This window comes from Sinocyclocheilus grahami, unplaced genomic scaffold, assembly GCF_001515645.1.
Source record: "Sinocyclocheilus grahami isolate Dianchi unplaced genomic scaffold, SAMN03320097.WGS_v1.1 scaffold67.1, whole genome shotgun sequence".
Taxonomy (NCBI): domain Eukaryota; kingdom Metazoa; phylum Chordata; class Actinopteri; order Cypriniformes; family Cyprinidae; genus Sinocyclocheilus; species Sinocyclocheilus grahami.
Window position 1 is genome coordinate 2,286,714 of NW_015505246.1, and position 24,302 is coordinate 2,311,015.

Genomic DNA, 24,302 nt, shown 5'->3' on the forward strand with positions numbered 1-24,302 from the left:
TGGATTACTCCTATAAGAAACTTTTATACATTAATGAAGAGTCATTTTGGTTTAACATCTTTGTGTGTTCTGTTTTGTTTTGTGTGTGTGTGTGTGTGTGTGTGTGTGTGTACTAAACACTTGAAGAGTCAGATAGAGCTGCTAAACACTCAATACTACTATGACATTATTACAAATACAATTATAATACAAATATTAATATACTATTATATAATATTAATATAAATTCTGATAACAGCATCTGTTGTCTTTGTTCGTTGAGGAGCGTTTGATAGAGGAATCAAGTAGCGAGTGCCTTGTGAGAGAGTCAGGGGACAAAGATTGATGGAAGCAGGGTTATGTGCGCTGGCCGGCACAAACAAGTACTACCTTATCTCTGAACCCCAGTGGCCAATTGATTTGCTGTGGAATATAACTCATAAGCCCCTGAACTGCCAGTCATTATCTTAAAGACAAGATGCCAAGCTATTGTTCAAGAATAACTGTTTGTGTTTTATTTATTCCATGATAAGATTTTTCCAGATTTGATACTTGAGAAATATGGGTTTGAAACATGAGGGTGAGAAAATTATTACAGAATTTTCCATTACAATTACAAGTTATATTTCATCACATCTTCAGTCCTTAAAGAATTTAGTTTTAAGCACCCACGAGAAATGCCAAAGAAAGAGGCATAATGGTGGCAGGGAGAGATCTTCTTAGGTTTTGAGTGTAGCTGTAGGGTTGTGGATATAGGACATGATATCCTGTGGGGTGTCTTTAAGAGAAGGAAGCCTGGAGGATGTCTGCGCTGCAGGCGCCTAATCTAAACCCCTGAGTTGTCCATCGGAAGAGAGGAGTTCCTGAGCTACTGGGGCAACCGGCAGGTGCTTTAATAGGCCCAAGAATATTGGCTGACTCTCTCAGAGGCTGGATACTTTTGTTACTCGCTAAGCCTATTGGAGCATTAGCTTCTTGCTACATTGACTGTCATGTAAAAGTCAGCAGGGGCATCGTTTTCAGCATGGGTAGCTATATTGTCCCTTTCTGTGAGAAAGAATTTCCTCTACTCCCCAATACCTGGATTTAGACCCAGGAAATCCAAATCATGTCAACAAAACATTTTCAACAAAAGTGACATCATTACGCTAAATGCATATATTGTATAGACTTGTTAACAACTTTGGGAACACCAATGATTAATCTCTCCGACCTGCTCATTAGGGTGCGCTGAGAGTAATCTAATTTATACAAATGTTGTAATATTAACCATAAATTACACAAGAAACATTTTTTTTTATATTAATGTTAAACTTTAGATAATAGTACAGGTAGTAAGCGGTTCAACCAAAAGCTGTTTTTGGTATAATTACTATATATATTATATTTTTGGAAGGATGTTTGACAAGAAAATACTAGTTCAGCGTTTCTAATTCAGAATTTGCCATGTCTTTTTAAGGATTTGCAGAATTTACTATCAATTTCTGTGTAGAAATTGTTTCACCACAATGAGGTATATACATATTTTTTCATAAAACTTTAACTGTACACGCTTTTAAATGGTTCATCAAAATTTCCCCCTTTCTCTATATAATATAGATATATGAAGGTGCAAAATAACATCATATAATTTTTCATTTTTCATATTTTCAAAAATCATATCATTTTTTTGAGGCTTTGTGTCATTCTTAGGCCTTTCCCTGAGCAGTTTTGTTGTCTTGTGGCATCTGTTCAGCCCTCATTTCCACTGTTTTTGATTTAAGATGATGTTAAACGTCTCTGGGCTCATTTGGACCAAGGCTACACTGGCAGAGAGAGAAATTAATTGTGTGCTAAGCAGAGTAGAATTAGGGGCCCATGCTCAAATCTCTGCTCAGGACCACAGCTTATCTCCTACCGATCCCCCTTATCCTTGCTTATTCTTAGTAGAAACTTGTCATTGTCGACAGGAGATGATTTGGGCGATCTTTCGGGCCTTGTGTCTGTCTCTTTTGTCTTTGTAACCAAGGGGATTCCATCTTTTGTTCTCTCCTCGTCCCTTTTCACGGATCACCACAGATGCCCTCTTCATTCAATGGATGACCCCTCACCCAAGAGTCTACTGTAAAAAGAAAGGGGGTTAGAAAACAGAAACACTGACAGATAACAAGGCTATTTCATCAGGCCATGAACAATGCTGGTGTCCAGGCAAGCTTGTACGTGTTGATGTGACCCTTGCTACGCTAAAAGTTGGTTCTGACATCCTTTGGGAAATACTGATGGTAGTGAAACCGTTGTTTCCGTACAGCTCCATGCTTCGCTTACACATGCTGTAAACCTGACTTGTATTGAAATTGGATGTTTGTTCAGACAGTGCAGCTGTCATTTATGAAAAAAGGAGACAGAAAATTGGAAATTTTGCATCTGTTTCTGTCCATCATGACATCTTGCTGCCGTGCTGAACTCATGAGGTGCATCGTAAGCATTACTGTACTATTTACTATACATATTAATGCATATGCTGTCATGACATTAAAATAAGATTTTAATCAGATTTCAAATGAGATTTGTTAAAATGTCAGATGTCATGTTTTATGCTGTTCAGAGTTCAAACAATAAACAGATTTGACTCAAATACATCAAATATACAAAAAATCTGATTTTTGCTGCCCAAGATTGGACTTATTTATTAAAATATGTTTAAATCTAATTTACTATTTCCCAAGTAGTAAATCTAGCATCTCACAAAAAAAAGCACATTTGCAGCACATTTACTTTTTGTTTTACAATCATTTTACTTTCATTCCAGCTTCATCTCTAACATATTAGTTCTAAAGTCAACGCAAGGTTAAAGTTGGTTGCTAAAGTTAGCTTGTGTTGTCCGGCCATCTGTCTCCTCAAATGTTACAGACTCATTGAAGTCTGCAGAAACAAAACTAAAATGGCTAAACAATTACCCCTCAGCAGCTTGTTAATGATTTTATTGCTCAGGGAATGACACCCTCAGAAATAAAACTACAGGATCCACACAAAAACCTTACATGGCTGTAAATATGTATTAACCAGAAAATGGGCCTTGTTTAGGATAATTTAAAGGAGACAAAAGCTGACATTATCACAAAAGACAGAAATGCAATAAGAAAAGAGGAGTTTCTACTTAGCTAATGAGTTGCACCATAGAGATGTAAAGAGGTGGGTCTTTAGGGAAAGCGAGTGCTACTCTGGTTCGGCCTGATAGACTGTAAAGTGTGTGAAGCTTGAGCTGTACATGGACTGGCTATTGTCTGAATGCTAATTTAGCCCAGAATAGTCATGTTTCTATGTGGGTTTATTGTAGTGTGGTAGGGGAAACTTTTCGATCGGGCAATTGAGAGAATAAGCATTTGTTACTTTTTCCCTCCTTCTGGCATTTTGGTTTCAAAGAGGTGCCCCTTTACTCAAGAAACCTTCAGAGGCAAGCAATGGGGAAAGTGGGGAAACTGTGCTCTCACAGACCCTCCATGGGCTAAAGGACCTCTCAAGCACTTTACTCATTTCAGGATAGCACTTTTACCTCATTTTACAAAGAAGTGGCAAACTATATTGTGAAAGTGCACTTTAGTTCACCTTAAATGAGCAAATATACTCATTAAAAAAAGATGCAAGACAAATCCTTGTAAGAGTAAACATATTTTACATACACTTTAACTAGTAAACTTGCACTTTATTGCTTTTATCTTATTTTAATTATTTTATTTTAATTTTTTTTAAATCATATAATTGCCTAATTGAGATCTGCGATGCTTGAAGAAAATTGTGAACAAGCAATCGGTTGCAGTGATGCATATAATTTTATTTTCTTTATTTTCCTGCGATATTTGCTTTAATCAATCCATATGTTTTATCAGCTTCATAGTAAAAGATATAAACAATAATTTGTCAAGGCGCCGGTCTGATCTGGGTTTGTTTATGTTGTCCTGGTCTGTCTGGAGCACATGGCTGTCAGTTGGTAATTATGTTGCCATGTGCTCTATTGTCTATTGTTACCCCGCCCATCTCGTTATCTTATCTCATTAGGGGTACACCTGTTTCTAATCAGTAGTCACCCTTATATTCTCCTCTTGTTTTCTGTCCTGTGTCAGATCGAAATCTCTGCTCTGCTGAGTTAACCTGGCTCTTGTCGCTGTTGACTGTTATCCTGTTGGTCTAGCCTAGTCTTGCCTAGTTGCCTTAGCTTTTATTTTACTTTTGGGAGTAGGGGGTTTCTTTTGATCCAGCCCAGTTCTTTCTAGTTCCTAGTTTTGCTCCAGCCATTTAGTTTTGTGTTCGTTCTTTCCCTTCCCCTCTGCCCCCTACAGCCCCCATCTGCCCTGGCTGCTGGAGTTCCTCTCCCTCTCCCTCCCACCATCGCCACTCTCTGGCCCTTGGAATTACTTGGAGAGCTGGACTGTTTTGTTGCTCGTGGACTGGTACTTGTGGCCATTTGCTCTGGAAACCCCCTTTTCCTAAATCCCTCCTCGTTCTGTCTCTGAAGTCGCCATTGCTTGCCCTGAGCCACTTCCTGAGGGAGAGCCCATGAAGGTGGGGCGTACCCGGCTGGCAGCAGAGGAGAAGCAGCGACGCCTCAACCAACGACTGTGTCTTTACTGTGGAAGATCTGGGCATTTCGCTGCAGCATGTCCGTTAAAAGCCAGAGCTCACCAGTAGATGGGGAAGTACTGGTGAGCGTCACCCCCGTATCAGATTCCCCTGTTTTCCTCACTCAGCTGCCTGCCATTGTCAAGTGGGGACCTTTTTCAAGGCCATGCTCAGCCCTGGTGGATTCGGGGGCTGAGGGTAATTTCATTGATGCTACCCTGGTGGCTCGCTGGGGCATTCCTACCACCCCTCTCAAGGAGAGACTCACTGCCAGGGCCCTCAATGGCTCCATTCTCACCCAAGTTACTCACGTCACTTCCCCTGTAAGTTGAACTGTTTCCGGTAACCATAGTGAGGAGATAGCGTTTTACCTCCTCGAGTCTCCCAGCACACCTATTGTGGTGGGGAACTCGTGGCTGGTGAAACACAGCCCCCACATTTGTTGGGCTGAGAACTCGGTGTTGGCATGGAGCGCTTTTTGTCACAAATTTTGTCTGGGTGTTGCCTCGTCTGCTGGTGTTTCTTGTTCTTTGTTTCAGGAGGAGCCAACTGCGTATCTGACCGGTGTTCCTGCGGAGTACCTTGATCTTCGGAGGGTCTTTAGCAAGTCTCGGGCGGCATCTCTCCCCCCTCACAGACCCTATGACTGTGCCATCGACCTTCTCCCAGGCACTTCTCCGCCTCGCGGTCGCCTGTACTCTCTCTCAGCGCCGGAGAGGGAGGCCATGGATAAGTATATCCAGGAGTCATTGGCAGCTGGCCTCATCCGTTCTTCCTCTTCTCCTGCAGGTGCGGGGTTCTTCTTTGTGGGGAAGAGGGATGGTTCCTTGCGCCCCTGCATCGATTATCGTGGGCTGAATGACATCACTGTAAAGAATCGGTACCCCCTGCCATTGATGTCCTCGGCCCCCGAGCTGCTGCAGGGAGCACGCATCTTCACTAAGTTGGACCTCCGCAATGCCTACCACTTGGTTCGGATAAGGGAAGGGGATGAGTGGAAGACAGCTTTTAACACCCCTACTGGGCACTTTGAATATCGGGTGATGCCCTTTGGGCTTACTAATGCCCCAGCTGTCTTCCAGGCCCTGATTAACGATGTGCTTAGAGACATGATCAATCGATTTGTCTTCGTGTACCTTGATGACATTCTGATTTTTTCTGAGGTCGGGGTTGGGGCGGTCCTCTCTCAGCGATGCCCCCTTGATGGGAAGGTGCACCCATGTGCATTCTTCTCACACCGCCTGAGCCCGGCAGAACGGAACTATGATGTCGGGAATCGTGAGCTGCTTGCGGTTAGGCTGGCACTGGGGGAGTGGCGACACTGGCTGGAGGGGGCGGCGGAGCCTTTCTTGGTCTGGACGGATCATAAGAATCTTGAATACGTCCGTTCAGCCAAGAGGTTGAACTCTCGGCAGGCTAGGTGGGCCCTCTTCTTTGATCGGTTCCGTTTCACACTCTCGTACAGGCCTGGGTCCAAGAATATCATATATAATATCATAATATCATATCTTTGCCAGTCCGGGGAGCAGGGCGCCGCCTGACACCATTTTATCCCGGGGTGTCGTGGTGGCGGCTGTTTCCTGGGGTATTGAGAGGCGGGTCAGGGAGGCCTTGCGGGGGGTGGAGGTCCCGAGAGGTTGCCCAACTGGTCTGTTTGTTCCGAGTCCGTTGCGTCCTTTGGTCCTCAAGTGGAGTCATTCTTCTAGGCTGGTCTGCCATCCAGGTGTGCGGAGGACGTTGGCTTCTGCCCGCCAGTGCTTTTGGTGGCCTTCACTGCCCCAGAATGTCAGACAGTTTGTGGCTGCTTGCTCGGTTTGCGCCCAGAACAAGACTTCTAACAAGCCTCCCATTGGTCTGCTGCGGCCTTTGCCCATCCCCACCCGCCCCTGGTCCCATGTTGCCCTGGACTTTGTTACTGGCCTACCCTCCTCCAGGGGCAATACCGTGATTGACGGTTGCAACGGTTGATCCCTGCAACTGATTCCTCTTCCTTTACCACCCCTGACATAATTCTCCATAGTAATTATCCAAAAATTAAATAGTACAACAACCGTCTATCTTTTCATGTCAATGCTTATGGCATATATATTTGAGGAAAAGGATGTAAGGATATATGTGAACATCTTCCTCTAGTCATGATGGTACATCCGAAGATATTATCTTATTCAAAAACAGTAGCTGGAATTATGCATAATCTTACCACAAACCTCGCTTCACACAATAACGTTGTTTTCAAAGACAACGTTACTGTTTTAAGGACTACCAAGTTAAAAAATAAAACCACGAACAAAGATCCTAAAATAGAGGGACCTCTTTGAAGACACTTATAACATATTGCTACTGTTGACATAAATTGTTACTCCAAACTTTTTTAATCTAGCTACCTGTTACTAAAAGCAGCAGTCTGCATGGCTTCACAGTAAAAAAATATATATTTGCATGTAATCCTTAAAATGTAATTTGAAATAGGGATTTGAAATTTTAGACTGTAATGTCCTATAAATCGCAAACAGGCTATTCAGACCCATTATTGATCATGAGCAGCATGGCAGATGTTTCCTAACTCAACGTTACTTAGTCCAAAACAATGTGAAGCTACCAAAGGATGAGACTAGGAGGTCAAAGAGCAGTTACTTTACAGAGACCCATCCACCCATCACTATTCTGGGGTATCTGTTGGTTTGTCTCTGTATCTTGGATTAGTTTAGTGATTTCAGCTGGGCTGATGGGACACACACACAAACCTGTAATACCCCAAATGGCCAAGGTTTCACTGCGCTCAGCTCAGGTTTTTATGTTTGCTGTACTGCTAATTACAACCTTTTATCACATTGTGTCGGTTGGAGATAAAGGCTGGTTCAGTCCTCTTGAGAAAGGGCAATCCCTTAAATCTTGCGGCCCAATAGGCAGAGCACACAAGACAGATGCGGGAAGGGGTCCAAGCTGCTTTGTCTGTTTGGCATCCCGGTCTCCATCGGTCAACAAACCTCTCTATTTCTCTCTATCGTGCCAACAATGATACTGGAACATGTCTTTGTTGCTGATGAAGACTGTGTAGCTTGTCTCACAAGATTTGACTTTAGGTTTGTGTTTGCTCCTCAGTTGTATGTGTACTCTGCTTTGGTCTCTTACATGAAGACTTGTTGCAATGTTTGGAAATTACACATATGGACTGGCCATTGGGCAGTGCTACATATGGAAAGTCCCTGTGGTAGACTCAGCCAGCCTGGGATGAGATCAATACACTGCAGAGACGGCAGGGAAATCTCTGCCAGGGAAAGACACAGGCTCACCGTGAGGGAAGCCGTACAGTGGAAAAATACACATGTGGGATCAACCGAAGGGGGAATCACTACACACGGGCACCTAGCCCAGCAGAAGGGCTGATCTTGGGCATACACACGAGTGCTGAACCTGGAGTCTGGCGCTCCGTCACGCCTGACCGCCGAGGGTGCGGGAGGAACTTCAACAGGGTTCACCAAAAGGGAAACTGAACTGAGAAGCACTTAAGCGCACATATACAGTTCGTAGAGGGGAATGGTGGGGCAAGCGTGATCGTCACCGAGCAGGTCCGGTGTTACTGACCATCTGAGGCAGTACACGAGAGGACACAGGCTCTACACGGAGATTATAGAATCTCGCAAACCAGAGAGTGCCCCCTCTCTGAGAAAAGAGATCCTTCCTCAGAGGAATACGCCAAGGAGGGGCTGTTGCAAAGAGCATCAGTTCTGAGAACCAAGTCCGATTGGGCAAGTATGGCGCTACTAAGAGGACTTGCTCCTTGTCCTCCCTGACCTTGCACAGTGTCTGTGCAAGAAGGCTCACTGGGGGAAACATATACTTGCGTAGGCCCTGAGGCTAGCTGTGTGCCAGCACATCCGTGCAGAGGGTCCCCTCGGACAGGAGTAAAACAGCTGGCAGTGGGACGTGTCTGCAGAGGAAAACAGGTCTACCTGAGCCTCCCCAAAGCGTCTCCAAATCAGCTGGACTTTCTCGGGGTGGAGTTGCCATTCTCCCGGAAGGGCGGGCCGACGTGAGAGCTCGTCGGCTGCTCGATTGAGCTTGCCTGGGATGTGAACAGCGCAAAGCAACCTCAGATTCTTCTGACTCCAAAGGAGGAGATGGCGGGCGAGTTACGACATGCAACGGTAGCGTAGACCGCCTTGGTGGTTGATGTACGCAACGGTCACAGTATTGTCTGTCTGGACCAGTACGTGCTTGTCGTGTAGCAGTGATTCGAAGCGGCGCAGTGCAAGCCATACTGCTAGCAACTCAAAGCAGTTGATATGCCACTGCAGTCGAGACCCTGTCCAGGTGCCCGATGCTGCATGCCTGTTGCACATGGCCCCCCAGCCTATGGCAGAGGCATCTGTTGAGACAACAACATGCCTGGACACTTGCACTAGGGAAGCTATCTGTCGGTCCCTACAAGTTATGTTGTGATGACATAGGGGGTACATGGAAAGCACCACAACCTGAACCCCATCACAACCCTGTAGCGCTGCAAATGTTGACAAGCAGCCGCATGTCAGGCAAATGCAACATACTCAACCAAGGTTTTGATGACCGGGGAACTTACTGGAGGAGGAAAAGGCACTCGCATCCCCTGGTGAGTGGTCAGGAGTGCTGTCTTAGCAGACAGGAACTTAAGCTCAACTGAGTCCAGCGGCTCAAAGGGATCCCTCTGAAGGCCAGCCAGGACAGTAGAAAGATCCCAGGAGGGCACCGGGGGTGGCCTAGGAGGATTCAACCTTCTGGCACCCCTCAGGAACATGACGATGAGATCGTGCTTTCCCAGGGACAGGCCGTCCACTGCATCGTGATGTGCTGCGATAGCAGCCACATACACTTTCAAGGTGGAGGGTGACAGCCTACGCTCCAACCTTTCTTGCAGGAAAAAGCACTACTCCAATCGTGCATCTTCGGGGGTCTTCTCGGCGAGAAGAACACCAGCTCACGAACAGACTCCACTTCAGAGCATAGGCTTGCCTCGTCGAGGGAGCTCTAGCCTGAGTGATCGTGTTTACCACCGCCGGTGGCAGTTTACTTAAGTCTTCCACATCCTGTCCAGGAGCCACACGTGGAAGTCCCAGAGCTCTGGACGTGGGTGTCAGCCCATGTGCCTGATAACCCGGAGGAAAAGGAAACTGCTCTTTTTTCGAGAATGTGGGTACCAGAAAAAAACACAAAACACAAGATTCTCCGTTCGGGCCTCCTTCGGGGGAAGGAGTGACACTGTCCTTCTTTCTCACCATCTCCTGAGAAAGAGCAGCTTCCCACATCTCCGGGTTACCCGTGTCAGGGCCGCTTCTCATTTTTCTAGAGGACTTAGGGGCTGGCTGGGACACAGGGGGTGCGACGCGCCGACCTTGATGCTGTCTCAGCACTGGGCGGAGGCGCTCTGGAGGACACAGGGGCACCCTCGGTGACGGGCAGACTGAGGCGGGGCCCATGATGGAACGGTGGCAGATGGAGGATCACGTCGGGGCAGGATGTGCTGGATCGCCTCAGTCTGTTTCTGTACTGCCAAGAACTGCTGGGCAAAGTCCTCGACAGTGTCGCTGAACAGGCCAACCTGCGAGATGGGAGCGTCAAAAAATTTTTTTTTGTCAACGTCTCTCATCTCAGCAAGCTTGAGCCTCTTGGGCCACTAACGTGGACATCGCCTTCCCGAGGGACTGCGCCGTGACTTTCGTTGCCCGGAGGGTGAAGTCAGTCGCCGAGCGCAGCTCCTGCATCAACCCTGGTTCAGTACTACCCTCGTGCATTTGTTTTAGTGCCTTGGCTTGGTGGACCTGCAGAATGGCCATGGTATGCAGGGTAGAGGTGGCTTGGCCCACAGCACTGTAAGCTTTGGCGGTGAGAGCCGCCATCAGCTTACAGGCTTTGGACAGGTGACGAGGATGATTCCTCCAAGTGGCGGCGTTTTACAGGCACAGGTGCACTGCAACCGCTCTCTCCACCTGGGGAATGTCAACGTACCCCCTCGCCGCCCCACCGTCGAGAGTAGTGAGGATGGAGAAGGCAGACGAGCGGCTTCTGGCCAAAAAAGGGGCCGTCCATGACTTCATCAGCTCCTCATGCACCTCCAGAAAAAAGGCACCGGTGGTTGTGAGCCGTGCCCCGCTCCGAGAAACCAATCATCCAGCCGCGAGGGCTCGGGACTGGGCAGTGTGTTCACCTCCAGCCCGATGCTCACGGCTGCCCGGGCAAGCATGGCTGTCAGCTCTGGGTCCGATTCGATTCGGTGGTGACAACGCCAGAGGGGGGCGACAGCCCATCTCCCGATGCCGCGATCTACATCCAATCTCCGGCGGCACACCGAATGAAATGCTGGAACCGTCACGAGACTGGCCAGCAAAATCACTCAGGAGCCGCACAGGACTTTTGCTGCGGGAAGAGTGAGAGGTCCTCGGAGACGTGCCCGGTGAAGAAGCTCTCACTGTGACCCAGGCTGGCTGGGATGGGCGTCATCACGCGTCTCAACCAATGAGGGCATTTGGGCTGGGCGGAAGACTGCAGCAGCGCTCACAATGCTCCTGATAAAATCTTTTACTCTGATCTATATATAACTGAACTGCGCTATGGCCCACCTCTTCCAGCCGAGCCAGGGATGGCTAAACGTACCGGGAGCAATCACACTAGTCAAACGAACCGGGCTTTGGGGGTCAAACGCGCTCGGACACGGTTAAGATTGCCTAGTGTGAGTACACATTTTTATTCTCCTGTCCGCACCCGCACCAGCATCAAGTGTTGTCCCACGCCGCATGTTGCGTTGGGTCCCGCGATAGTACAGGTCTCTACTCAGAAGGTGCCTGTTATAATGCTATGATCGAGGCTCTGGACTCTGAGCATAACTTGTTTTTCAATAGCAAACTATAAAATATTTTCTATAAAAACGTTAATGCCCTGCCAGTGGCAGATAGCTTTGGTTTTATATTTAATTTGATTACATTAAAGGGGTCATATGATGCTTTTTTAAAGATAATTATTTTGTGTATTTGGTGTAACAGAATATGTTGACATGCTTTAATGTTAAAAAAATACATTATTTTTCAAATACTGTACATTATTGTAGTTCCTCTATGCCCCGCCTCTCTCAAATGCATCATTTCCAGCTGACCCAGTGCATTGTGATTGGCCGAACACCACAAGCACGCGTCGAAAATGTAATGTGGTAAACTTCAAACTAACAGACTTTAATTAACATCCAAGGGAACCAGGAACACACACGTAGTGGGGAAAGACAAACATTCAATACCAGACCAAGAAACTAGGAACAGGACGCACTATAAATACACTTGACTTGACAAGGGGATGCGAGACACACCTGGAACTAATGAACAACATGGGAAAGCTAGGTCAGGGCAGGCACATGGAGAGGGAAAAACACACAGATAGACTATGCCAACTACCTAAAAATAAATAAATAAATAAATAAAAAGGTTTTATTTCTGAACATTTTATTTTATTTCAATTAATGTTTATTTTATTTCAAGTAATGGAAATGTTTTTTTTTCTTTTTAATATTAAGTTTTAGTTAACGATAATATGCCTGCTTTACAGTAATGTTCTATAGGACAACATTAGTTAATGCACTAGTTAACATAAACTAACAATAAATAATACTCTTTACAGCATTTATAATTAATGATTAATGTTAAAGGGACAGTTAACCCAAAAATGAAAATTAAGTCAAAATGTATTCACTCTCATATCATTCCACACCTGTACGACTGTGGAAGACAAAAGAAGATATTTATTTATTTATATTCATATTCATGTTCATACATTTTTAACAAGTTATGCATATTGAATAAATATGAATTGACCAAGAACAACAGTATATTTATAAATTAACATTATTCTAGATTAATACATCCTTTAAAATTTTATTTATTGTTAGCTCATATATTATCTAATGTTAACAAATTGAATTTACCCTGTAAATTATTACCATCACATCTGTTCAGACATGAAGATATTTTAGTATTTACGCTTGAAAAGGTAATAAACTTATTTTTCCTGAGCCAAATTTATGCTCTCACTTCATCTGAGGTTAACTTTTGCTCAGAGCACGTAATACCTATAAAAGTCTTCGTACTCCATTGCTGTCGGACATGACAAATTTTATTTTCTGATCGTTCCTCACGTCACAGCTCACACATTATTGTAAATTATTTTCATCTGTCCAGTGTGCGTCCCTTGAGTATCATTTAAAAGTCTGAATACAGCAAGAACAACTCTATGAGCATAGGTGTCATCCCCCATAACACATCACAACAGAGCCTTCAAAAACCCAGGCTGTCTGCGACGCCAGACCAGCTACTCTATGCGGTTTAAAGTTCAGCTCACTTATACTTGGTCTCCAGTGCCCTGACGGTTTTGTGGCCCTATCCTTTCATTTTCAAATACAGGTGACATCACTGGTGCCAGTGCAGCCTTATTCATTTATTGCATGTCTAACCTGGTAGGCTGGGTGACTCATTAGGTCTTTAACTGAGTGTTTGGGGTGCTGAGGTCATGTGAGTAAGGGGTGATTTACCCTCACCCTCTGACAGTACCTGCATGAACTCATTTATGACTCAGCTAACAGCCCAACCTTCCACAGATTGGCAGATGACCTCACAACCACAGACAGCTCATGTTTATGAGAGCGGTCAGCCTCCCTGCCTGGACACATTGGCTTTCAACTCCTAAAATGCAAAGCAAAACCAAAAATAAAATCAATTTGGTACTAATTATCCTGCTTTCATTATCCAGAGGCCACAAAGATTTTTGGGACAGATGATGCTAAGAGGTCAAAGATCAAGTGGTGGGTCAATATTCAATTAGGAAAAAAATAGCGGTTATTTTTCAGCTGCACAGAGAAGGGAAAATTGGTTGTAATTTATTATTTTTGTGGCATGGCCCATTTTCAAGCAGCCAATAACAATACAGAATAGGAGAAAGGGCTCTTAGGGGTAAACTCCACCCAAAAAAGAAATTATCTCATAATTTTCTCACCCTCATGTATATGACTTTCTTTTTATCAGAAAAACACAAATGCAGATTTTTTGAAAAATAATACATCTCTGTGAGGTTCATATAATGCAATTATTTGGGAACTTCAAAGCTGACGTGTCAAAAACCAAATTAATGCCAAATGAACACAGCTGTAGTCCATACAACAGAGTTGATCAATCTTTTGATGCGAAACGATAGTTGTGTGTGTGAGAAAAATGCTAATATCTTAATCTTAATAACTATTAGCCATCGCTTTGTTGTGTGAGAAGTGATGCGAAAGCACAGAGGATGTCACTTCTCGCGTGAGTTTCACAAAGTGTTTAAATTATGCTTCAAAAATGTTTTTGTCAAGCATGAACTTCATTCATATGACAGGAAAGTAGAGTTAAAAAGTTTAAAATATCAATATTTTTCTTAAGCCTATCATTTAATAAGATTCAATTTGGGAGTTTTTGAAGCATCCACTTTGGAGGTCCCATATATTTGCTTTATATGGACTCACAAATATGGCACATTTTTCTAAAAATCTTCATTTGTGTTCATCTGAATAAGAAAAATCACATAAATCTGGAACAGCATGAGGGTCAATTTTTCATTTTTGGGTGAAGTATGCCTTTAAAATATATTCATGAACAGATAATTTATATATTTTATCATCACAGGTTATTAAGAATATAACAAGAGGGATGCTATTCCTGCCAGACTTTCATTCATGTGACTAATTGTCCAAATTTATTTGCACTTAATATCATATGATGTTCACAGTTCAGATGACAAGATAAACATAGTTTTGCTTGCCTCTGACATATATTGCCTATAATGACTCGACAAATCTCATGACTTCATTGATGTCTGTGTTGTTAGTGTGACTGCTGAACCAAGAGGTCAAAGTTCACTCTTATCATCCGCCTGCGTCCCTGCAGCTGGCTGGGAGCTTCTTTATGAGCAAGCAGCAGGCCCTGCGATAGTTGTGGAGAGTCAAAGGCAGAGGTTGTTCAGTTGATCACACACATAAACACACACGCACACCCTCCCAGGGCCTTCTTTCTGTCTTTCCCACAGTGATAGTGATCTAGAGCATGCCATAAAGGCCGGTTGTAGATCAGAGAAAACAACAAAGGGACTCCTCGCTCCCTCCCCGACCGTCTCTCGGGAGTGGTGACTGGACCGTAGGGGCTGATAAGGGCAGCCTGGCGCCTTGCCACTCCCACCGGTCCCACACATACTGGCCCACTGCACCTGATATACAGTATGCTGTTTCCTCATATTTGTACAGGTGATCTGTTAGACAATGCTATGGTATTCAGATTCGTCAGAAAGAATAACAACACAGATGAACTGAACTGAAAGGTCAAGTTGAACTGATATCTCAATTGTACCATAATGCTGCATTTTTGTATGGTTTCATATAAACTCTGTACTGAACATGTAGGTGTGTGTGATATGTCCATTTAAGACAGGATGTTTTGAGGAACTGGTAATTATAGACCGTAATCTCTGTGATTGTCTTTACTGACAAACAAGATTGTTTAATTGGTTGTAAACTACCCATGACAATCATACCAGGATAAACATCCCTCTCTCATGAGATGAGTTTGCGTCAGCATTTTGCTCTTCGCTGTAACTTATGCTTCGCAAGTTATCATCACAAACAAGCTATTATAAAAAGGAAAATAAAACTAAAAGTAAGATTTAAAAAAGAAAGAAGAAAACTTTAAGTAAAACTTAAAGGGGTCCTATTATGCTCTTTTACAAAGTCTTAATTTAGTTTTAGGGGTGTACTAGAACAGGCTCTCATACTAGGTTGTTCGAAAAAAAACATATTTTACATTATTACAAAGCCTTTCTCCCCAGTCTGGCATGAACGGCTCGAATAGTTCCTGTATCAAATGAAGGCCTGCCTTCTGAAATACGAAATGTGCTGTGATTGGTTAGCTGGGCCAGTGTGTGTTGTGATTGGCAGCACTCGGCGCCTGGTCAGGAAATGTCATGCCCCTTACCATAGCCGCCTGCGAGCTTCAGTGTAAATATTGCGTCAAAATCAAACCAATTTGAGCGCGATTTAAACCCGGATGATTGTAACCACTCTAAGTTTGTCTGCCTTGGGACAGCTAGCGTGTCTCCGACATAGTGATAACACTCATTGCCTTCTCTAGTGCAGCTCAACAAGGTCTCGTCCCATTCGTCTGTATTTGTGATATCACAAATCCCGGAAAATATGCGTAGTAGTCCAAACGAGTCGTTCATTGTAGTTTTTGAAAAGTGATTTCTGTTAAATAAAATATCTCCTTTTGAAGTGGACTTTGTAACTTTGCAGATCTTTTTTATTCTCAAGCAGCAACATTACAGACTAACTAAAGATGAAAAAGTGAAAAAGCATAATAGGACCCCTTTAATATTTGTGCACTACAATACACACACAAAACTATTGAAAATAGTGTTTTTTGTTTGTTTTTGGAAAGAAATTAATACTTAATTATAATTATAATAATTAATTAAATAATAAATAAATTCATATTTTAATTTAGTTTTAATTAATTTATTTAAATGAATAATTATTAATTAATAGAAATTAAGTAAATAATAAATAAATTAATTAATTTCTTGCATACATGAAACTGCTCAAACATTATGGCAAAAACTTTTACATTATTACAAAAAAAACTTTACATTTTTTGAAACATTATTACATTTTGAAATATTTATAAAACATTCAAAAACATTCTTCAGACTTTTAAACAATAGTGTAAAAGTGACAATTAAAGAGAAAATTACTTTAGTTTTCATATTTTTAATCAAGATTGATTTAATTAATCTTCCAAGCCTGAATTCTGCCAAAAAATAGCTCAATTACTTATTTAGACTTAGTTCCTCCTATGCTATGTAGCATATCGGGCAGCAATAATTTTCCATCGACTTCGGTCTCGGGCGAGAGCTTCGGTGTCGTCCCATGCAGTGTTAAGCGTCTTCAGATCTTGTAGGAACGTTCTTCGCCAGGTGTTTCGAGGGCATCCTCGTGGTCGTTTGGCACCAAGGGGGACCCATCGCATGGTCATCTTGTGGCCGGCCAGTCGGAGTCTTTTACGGGTGACGATGTTATGAAGTTTGCACGCGCCACTCCTTCGAAGTAACTCTTCATTGGTGATGTGATCATAAAATCGGATCTTCAGAATTCGGCATAGGCACCTCTGCTGGAAGACGTTGAGCATGTTGTTGATGCTTCCTGACACCTTCCAGGTCTCACTGGCGTAGATGGCTGTCGGGACAACGATTGAGGTGAATAGGTGAAGCTTGATCTTCAACGAGATGGACAGCAAGGACAAGATCTTGCTCATCGTCTGAAAAATGGCTGCCGCCTTCTCGATGCGGCACTTGACATCCACCTCTGTATCGCCATTCTGGGAGATCACACTACCCAAGTAGGTGAACTTCTCTACTTCCTCCAATTGCTGTGGCCCGACTGTGACTCCCCATGTCTGGGCCGTGTTGCTCACGTGCATGATCTTGGACTTCTCGGCGCTGATCCTGAGGCCAACTTTGCCTGCTTCTCCTTCCAGTGCAGTCATGGCATACTGCAGCTTTGATTCATCTTCTTCTGGAAGGGCGATGTTGTCGGCTAAATCCAGGTCGCCGAGACGATCGAGTTCCGACTAGTGGATGCCGGCCCCAACGCATGCTCCAGCTCGACGCATGATGTAGTCGAGGGCGACGAGGACGAACAGGGGGGACAGGATGCATCCTTGCCTGACCCCAGTCGCAATCTCGAGGAAGTCTGTGTGGCCATTCTAGATCTTCACGCAGCAGCTCGAGCATAGGTACAGGTCCTTGAAGATGGTGACAAAGGCCTCCGGTACCCCGTACAAGCGCAGGATCTGCCAAAGGGACTTGCGGTGGATGCTGTCGAAGGCTTTCTTGAAGTCTACGAAGTTGATGGCTAGGGGATGCTGGTATTCGACGCACTGCTCAATGATTTTACGGAGGACGAAGATTTGCTTACCGCATGATCTTCCACCTCAGAAACCAGCTTGCTCTTCCCGCAAGCGCTGATCGAGAGCACTCCGCAGGAGTCGGAGGAGGACCACACAGAACACCTTTCCAGGCACAGAGAGGAGGGTGATGCCTCGCCAGTTGGTACACTCGGGAATGTTGCCTTTCTTGGGGATCTTGACTATGGTGCCTCTTCTCCAGTTCTTTTCGCCATTCCACTAGCATTTGTTAAAGGGTGACGTTAGCTTCTCCACCATGGGCTACCCTACGTACTTCAAGATCTCCGCCATTATTTCATCCAAGCCAGCCGCCTTGTTGTTCTTTAGGCTTTTGATCGCGATCTTCACTTCTTCGAAGCTCCTCTTGGGCATCCTCCACATCGAAGTCATACGTGGGGGTTGGATCTGTTTTATTAAATGTCTCCTGGAAATATTCCATCCACCGTTTGTTCTGCTCGTCTTGGGAGATCAAAATATTCCTGTTTTTGTCCTTGATCGGAATGCTTGAGTTACTCTTTGTTCCAGTCAATTCATGGACTATGCGGTACAAGGTCTTGGAGTCATTTCGGCCAGCAGCTTCCTGTGCTTCGGCACCTTTACGCTCTAGCCATTCCTTCTTATCCTTCCGACAGCTTTTCTTCACAAGTCTGTCCAGCCCCGCATATCTTTGGCTTCCTTCTTCCATCTCGTCCATTCTTTTAGCCTGGTCCCTTTTAAGCTTCGCAGCTTTTCTCTCATCGATCAACTTCCACGATCGATCTTGGATCCACTGTTCCTGAGAGCTCAATTACACTCCTTCTCTATTACACCCCCAAAATTATAATTACATAAAAATATATACTTTAAAATACTGTTTAATAACTTAATTACTGTTACTATAGTCTATATATGATTTAGAACGGATATAATGTTGGATAGGATATGATGTAATCAAGCTTGAATCAATCTAGATGTTCTAGACAAAACATAAGAATCATTCTATTCCATTTACTCATCAATTACATACTGCTGTTACTGTGTAGTTAAAGGTGGCACTTTTACAACTACCATCCTGAGGGTAGATGTGTGCAAAAGCGGGGGCAAGCTCATGCTCCGCCAGCATGTCTCCTCACGGATGACACACCGCTTCAGAAAAGCTGTCAGCATGCTGACACACACACATACACACGCTCACTCTCACATTGTATCCTCAGCAGGTCTCACCAACTGAAGGCTGACGGTGACAGACAAGCGTTTCATTTCTCCTTTTTTCAGCCATTGTATGACAGGCACAAGCGTTCGGGCCACAGAGGGTTCAATACACAGGCGCCCGGTCCCATGTCTCCGGCCCAGCCCGGCCTTTTTTGTGAGCCAGTCATTGGGATTGAAATGAGCCTGGTCGTGGGTGCCAAGGAGGATTACTCCAGGAGGCTGGGGGTGAGGAGGTGGCTAGTGGCAGACCAGGCAGACGACCTATGGGAAAGCCCAATGGCCTTTCACCTGGGGTAGAGTGTGGGAAAAGTGGCTGAAAGCTGGCATATCGCTCTGAGGCCAGAGTTGATGGGAGAATGCCAGTCCAATGTGGGGCATATGTTGGTTATTCAACTTCCCGGGCACAAGGAGAGGGTTCACGCTGTGCCTCAGCCTGCCCCAAAGTTACCCCTTCACCATCCCTGCATTCGCTCGCTCTCTCACTGGCAGTGGCTCAGCACAGCAGATGGCAGTTTAGAGTGGAGGTTAACTACAGGTAACCAGAACCAAGAATGGGTTAGGGTTAAAACAGGGGCAGTTACATAGTTTTTTTTATTGCATAATTTTCCAGTTAATATTTAGTTCAGTCATGAAACTCTAGATGGCACAGTCCGATAGGTCTTTTACATACAATCTGTTAACAATCACATTATTCACTACACAGAGCAAGTTATTGGCCTCTGCTGACTCTGCAGTTAATACAATTTATTTCTCAACATTTAAATAGTCTGGTTCAGTGTTTGCTGTAAGCTGGAATTCTTTTGAAACCCTCCACCTCCCCCAGCTCCACCTGTCTAGAATTGTATGCCTATTCATACAGCAGCAGCACTATCTTACATGCTCACAGCAGCATGCCTGTATCTACTTGCTCATCCACACTTGTGTGCGTAGCAGATCTAATCCGCCAGGACCAAAAACATTAACATTGTCATATCTGTTAACATGCTAAAACCATTCAAACAGTTGTCATGATTGAAAAAAAATATGAGCAGTTGCATTCATATGATTTAATCAAATAATAAACAAATAAATCTAAATGCCTTGCTCTTTACATCAAACCAGTTTGATATATGTACTATATAAGTATTAAATTATTGTGGCCATAACTTAAAAGCAAAACATTTAAAAAAACATCTTTACAGAATATTCAAAACATCTTGTGTGTCAGTTGTTTGTATAGAAGATACTTGGTTTCCACATGCCGCACCAGGTCTGCATTTAGTGGCTTTGCTGCAAAAAAGGCAGAAACTATTAGGGACATTTATATTGTATGTTCTTGAGGACAGTACAGCTGTTCCCAGTTGGATCACAAATTCCCCTTCAAATACTACCACCCTGCAGACAGACCTCCAACATGTAGATCATCTTCAGTTGGACTCTGTGCTCATCCAAGTGTGGTCAACTAATCTTGATTTTCTAAAGCATAATCCTTGTATATTAGGCTTAGTATGAATGTCCGAGTTAAGTTGATGGTGGCTTTTATATGCTGGTTTGGGATGGCGTTTTCTAGAACAACGGGAATGTCAATTTAACATGTTAATTCAGTTACATTATAACTAATTAATTTTACTGGCCATTATATTAAAAACAAATCAGATATCTTCACCTCTACATAAATTCCTGTATATAAAAGGTGTGAGATGCTGAAGAAGCAGTTGGACGCAATGACCAAATTATCTACAATTAACAATGAATTAAAATAAACAATAAATATTAAGTATTGTGAAACTGTAAATATTAATCTGTAATTTGATTATTTAATCAGCACATCACAATTAAAATATAAATTAAATTGACAGCCCATTTGAACCCTTATTTATTCAAGAAACTTGTGTTACACATCATTCAGGAAAATATGTTTATTAACAGACATATGTAACATCCTTCAAAGATCCTAGGGCTAAAAAAAATATTTAAAATAAATCAATATATTTAAATTGGCATACAAGGCATAAATAAATACATAAATGCATGCATAAATAAACAAGCAAAGCATTCATGCTTTATTCATGCTAATGTTATGTTTCCTACAACTGTTATGTCACTCTTCATATTGTAAGTTCTTATTCAATGCCTTATGAAATATGTCTACTCAGCTGAGTTTGAGTAAATCAGTTATGAAAATAAAATAAAATAAAATAAAGCTAATAAATCAAGATTCTGGAGCTAAAAAAAGACTGAGAAATGCATGAAATCAATCAGTCAATATATTTATGCACTTTTATGTTGTTTTCTATGACTTTTATGTTACTATTCATATTCAAAAATTCTGATTCAGTGCCTCATGAACTATGTTTAATTAGTTGACTTTGAGACCATCAGTTATATTTTAGCATGCTTGGGCAAATCTATCAGAATCTGATCAAATAAACAGAGCACACAGATTGAGTGTCTACTTTTGAAAAGTCCATTTTAAGTTAACTGTGGCAGGTGGCACTAGACCATAAAATAAACAGAGGTGGATAGAGTCTCTGAGTTTTTCCCACGGTAGGGAGTGGTGTTGGAGTTACCAGTGAGAACTCTAGGTCCAGTGACTTACGTTAGACTGCTGTGACTGTGTTCAAACATTACACAGAGAACTGATTCTTATTGTGCCAATTCAGCATCCTTTGAAATGCCACACTGCCAAACAGGAAGGTGGATGCTATCCAGAACACTTCACTGTCACGGCTGTCCCCCCAAAACTGACAAGACTCATGCACCTCTGTTCATTCACTACTGAGCCTATAGGCTTTGAGAAAGCTTAGAAATGCCATGAGTGAGCTGTCAAAGTTAGCAGTTAACAGCGTTTTTGAGTGAATGCTGCCACTTGCACTTGTTTTTTTTTGTTTTTGTCACCAAGTGAGCAGGATCAGCTGGCCCCTTTACTTTTGACATCTGCTCTCCACACACACATACTGGAAGAATCATTAGGAGTCATGAACAGGGGCTGTTGATATCATTAGCTTGTGTGTGTGTATTTGTAAGGCATAGTTTATGGGATGTTTGGCTGGTTCATGGCAGGTGTACAGTGGTATTTTTTAGGACGCTTTCTAGATAAGGGAACAGTCTTCTTGTTAATTTGCTATGTTTGTCAGCAGTTCTGTGGACAAGTGACCTGGAAACAAAGCCCAACTCTCACATATGTGACATGTTTATAAGTCAGGTTTCTGTGACAAGATCTTTGCATATTTCATCATCTCTATTCTTGAGGACAGTACAGCTGTTCCCAGTTGGATCACAAATTCCCCTTCAAATACTACCACCCTGCAGACAGACCTCCAACATGGAGATCATCTTCAGTTAGCTCATTAGCTTGTGTGTGTGTATTTGTAAGGCATAGTTTATGGGGTGTTTGGCTGGTTCATGGCAGGTGTACAGTGGTATTTTTAGGAAGCTTTCTAGATAAGGGAACAGTCTTCTTGTTCATTTGCTATGTTTGTCAGCAGTTCTGTGGACAAGTGACCTGGAAACAAAGCCCTACTCTCACATATGTGACATGTTGTAAAAGTCAGGTTTCTGTGACAAGATCTTTGCACATTTCATCATCTATTCTATCTATAAACAGTGTTTAAATTTTATGTATTGCAATCTCTGTTCAAATGACACTGTCCATTGCTCTGTACCCCGTGTGTATTTTCAACACCCGATAAACTTAAAATTAGTTACAGATCACCTGCAGACAAACAGAATTTCTATTAGATTTTTTTTATCATTTATATTAAGTCTCTATGATTCTGTTTAGGTGACTAATATATCAAGAAACTGATACATATAACATCCTTCAAATACCACAAATCCAACATAAATTTATTTTAAAAAAAACCTTGCTCTTACAGTATTAAAATCAATCAATCAATCAATCAATCAAATACCACACATCAAATATATGTTTTATAAAATGTGCTATTACAAACAAACAATAAACAACACATATCAAGACCCTGTTGTGAGTAAAATATTTGATTTATTTTGTAAGACAAATAAAAAATAACTAAATGAATAAATTCATTCAAATACCACAAATGATGTTTGTTTTATAAAAAGTCTGCATTTATAGTAAAATAACAAAGAAACAAAGAAACAAAGTTCACATATCAAAACCCTGTTGTGTAAAAAAATACTGGAAATAAATAAGTAAATAAATAAACGCGGAGGGTGCCTTCGCAAACGTTCCCCGCGGCGCGGGTCCCGCTTCCGCCGAGGGTTCGCAGCTGGAACTGGCGGAGGGAATGGAGACGGGCGCTCGCTCGATCCAACGCTCGATCACCGGGATCGGAAGCCGGGCAGTCCCCTCTGGGGTGCAGCGGGTTCAAGTTCAAGATACTTACTATAAAGCAGGTCGTGTCTCAGATCAGGTCCGAGGACTGGTTTGTCACGATCGATCTAAAGGACGCATACTTCCATGTATCGACTAAACGCCAAGAAAAGTGTGCTTTCTCCATTACAGAGGACCACTTATCTAGGCGTGGTGTGGGATTCGACCACGATGCAGACACGTATCGTAGGTCACTCACTATCAAGCAGTTTCAGAGACTGCTGGGTCTGATGGCAGCTGCGTCCAATGTGATACCTATTGACCTGCTGTACATGAGGCCCCTACAGTGGTGGCTCAAGACCAGGGGGTTCTCCCCGAGGGGAAACCCGCTTTGCATGTTCAAGGTCACGTGGCAATGCCTACATGCCTTGGACATGTGGAGGAAACCGTGGTTCTTGGCTCAGGGCCCGGTGCTGGGAGCTCCTTGTCGCCGCGTAACGCTAGTGACGGATGCGTCCCTCACCAGTTGGGGAGCGGTCATGAGTGGCCACCCCGCCCGTGGTCTGTGGAGTGGTCGCCATCTCACGTGGCATATCAACTGCCTGGAGATGCTGGCTGTGCGGCATGCACTGAGATACTTCCTCCCGGACCTGAGAGGCCACCATGTGTTGGTGCGTACCGACAACACGGCAGTGGTCTCTTACATCAACCACCAGGGAGGTCTGCGCTCACGCCGTTTGTACAAACTAGCGTACCAGATCCTTGTGTGGTCCCAGGGCAGACTTCTCTCGCTGAGAGCAGTTTACATCCCTGGGCATCTCAATTTGGGAGCAGACATCCTGTCGAGGCAGGGGCCGAGGCCCGGGGAATGGATGCTTGGAGATATGGAGATATGGAGAGTCTTTGGCCAAGCTCAGGTGGATTTGTTTGCGACTCGCATGACATCGCACTGTCCCCTATGGTTCTCTCTAAATCATCCAGCTCCACTGGGGCTGGATGCCATGGTACAGACGTGGCCGAGGCTTCGTCTGTACGCCTTTACCCCGATCGCTCTGCTCCCGGGAGTTCTGGAGAGAGTGCGCCGGGATGGGGTCCGTCTTCTGCTAGTAGCCCCGTTCTGGCCGGGCCGAGTATGGTTCTCGGACCTGATTTCTCTCCTCGACGGCGCTCCATGGGAGATTCCATCAGGAGAGATCTCCTCTCACAGGCGGAGGGTACGATCATGCACCCCCGCCCGGAGCTGTGGAAGTTGTGGGTGTGGCCCCTGG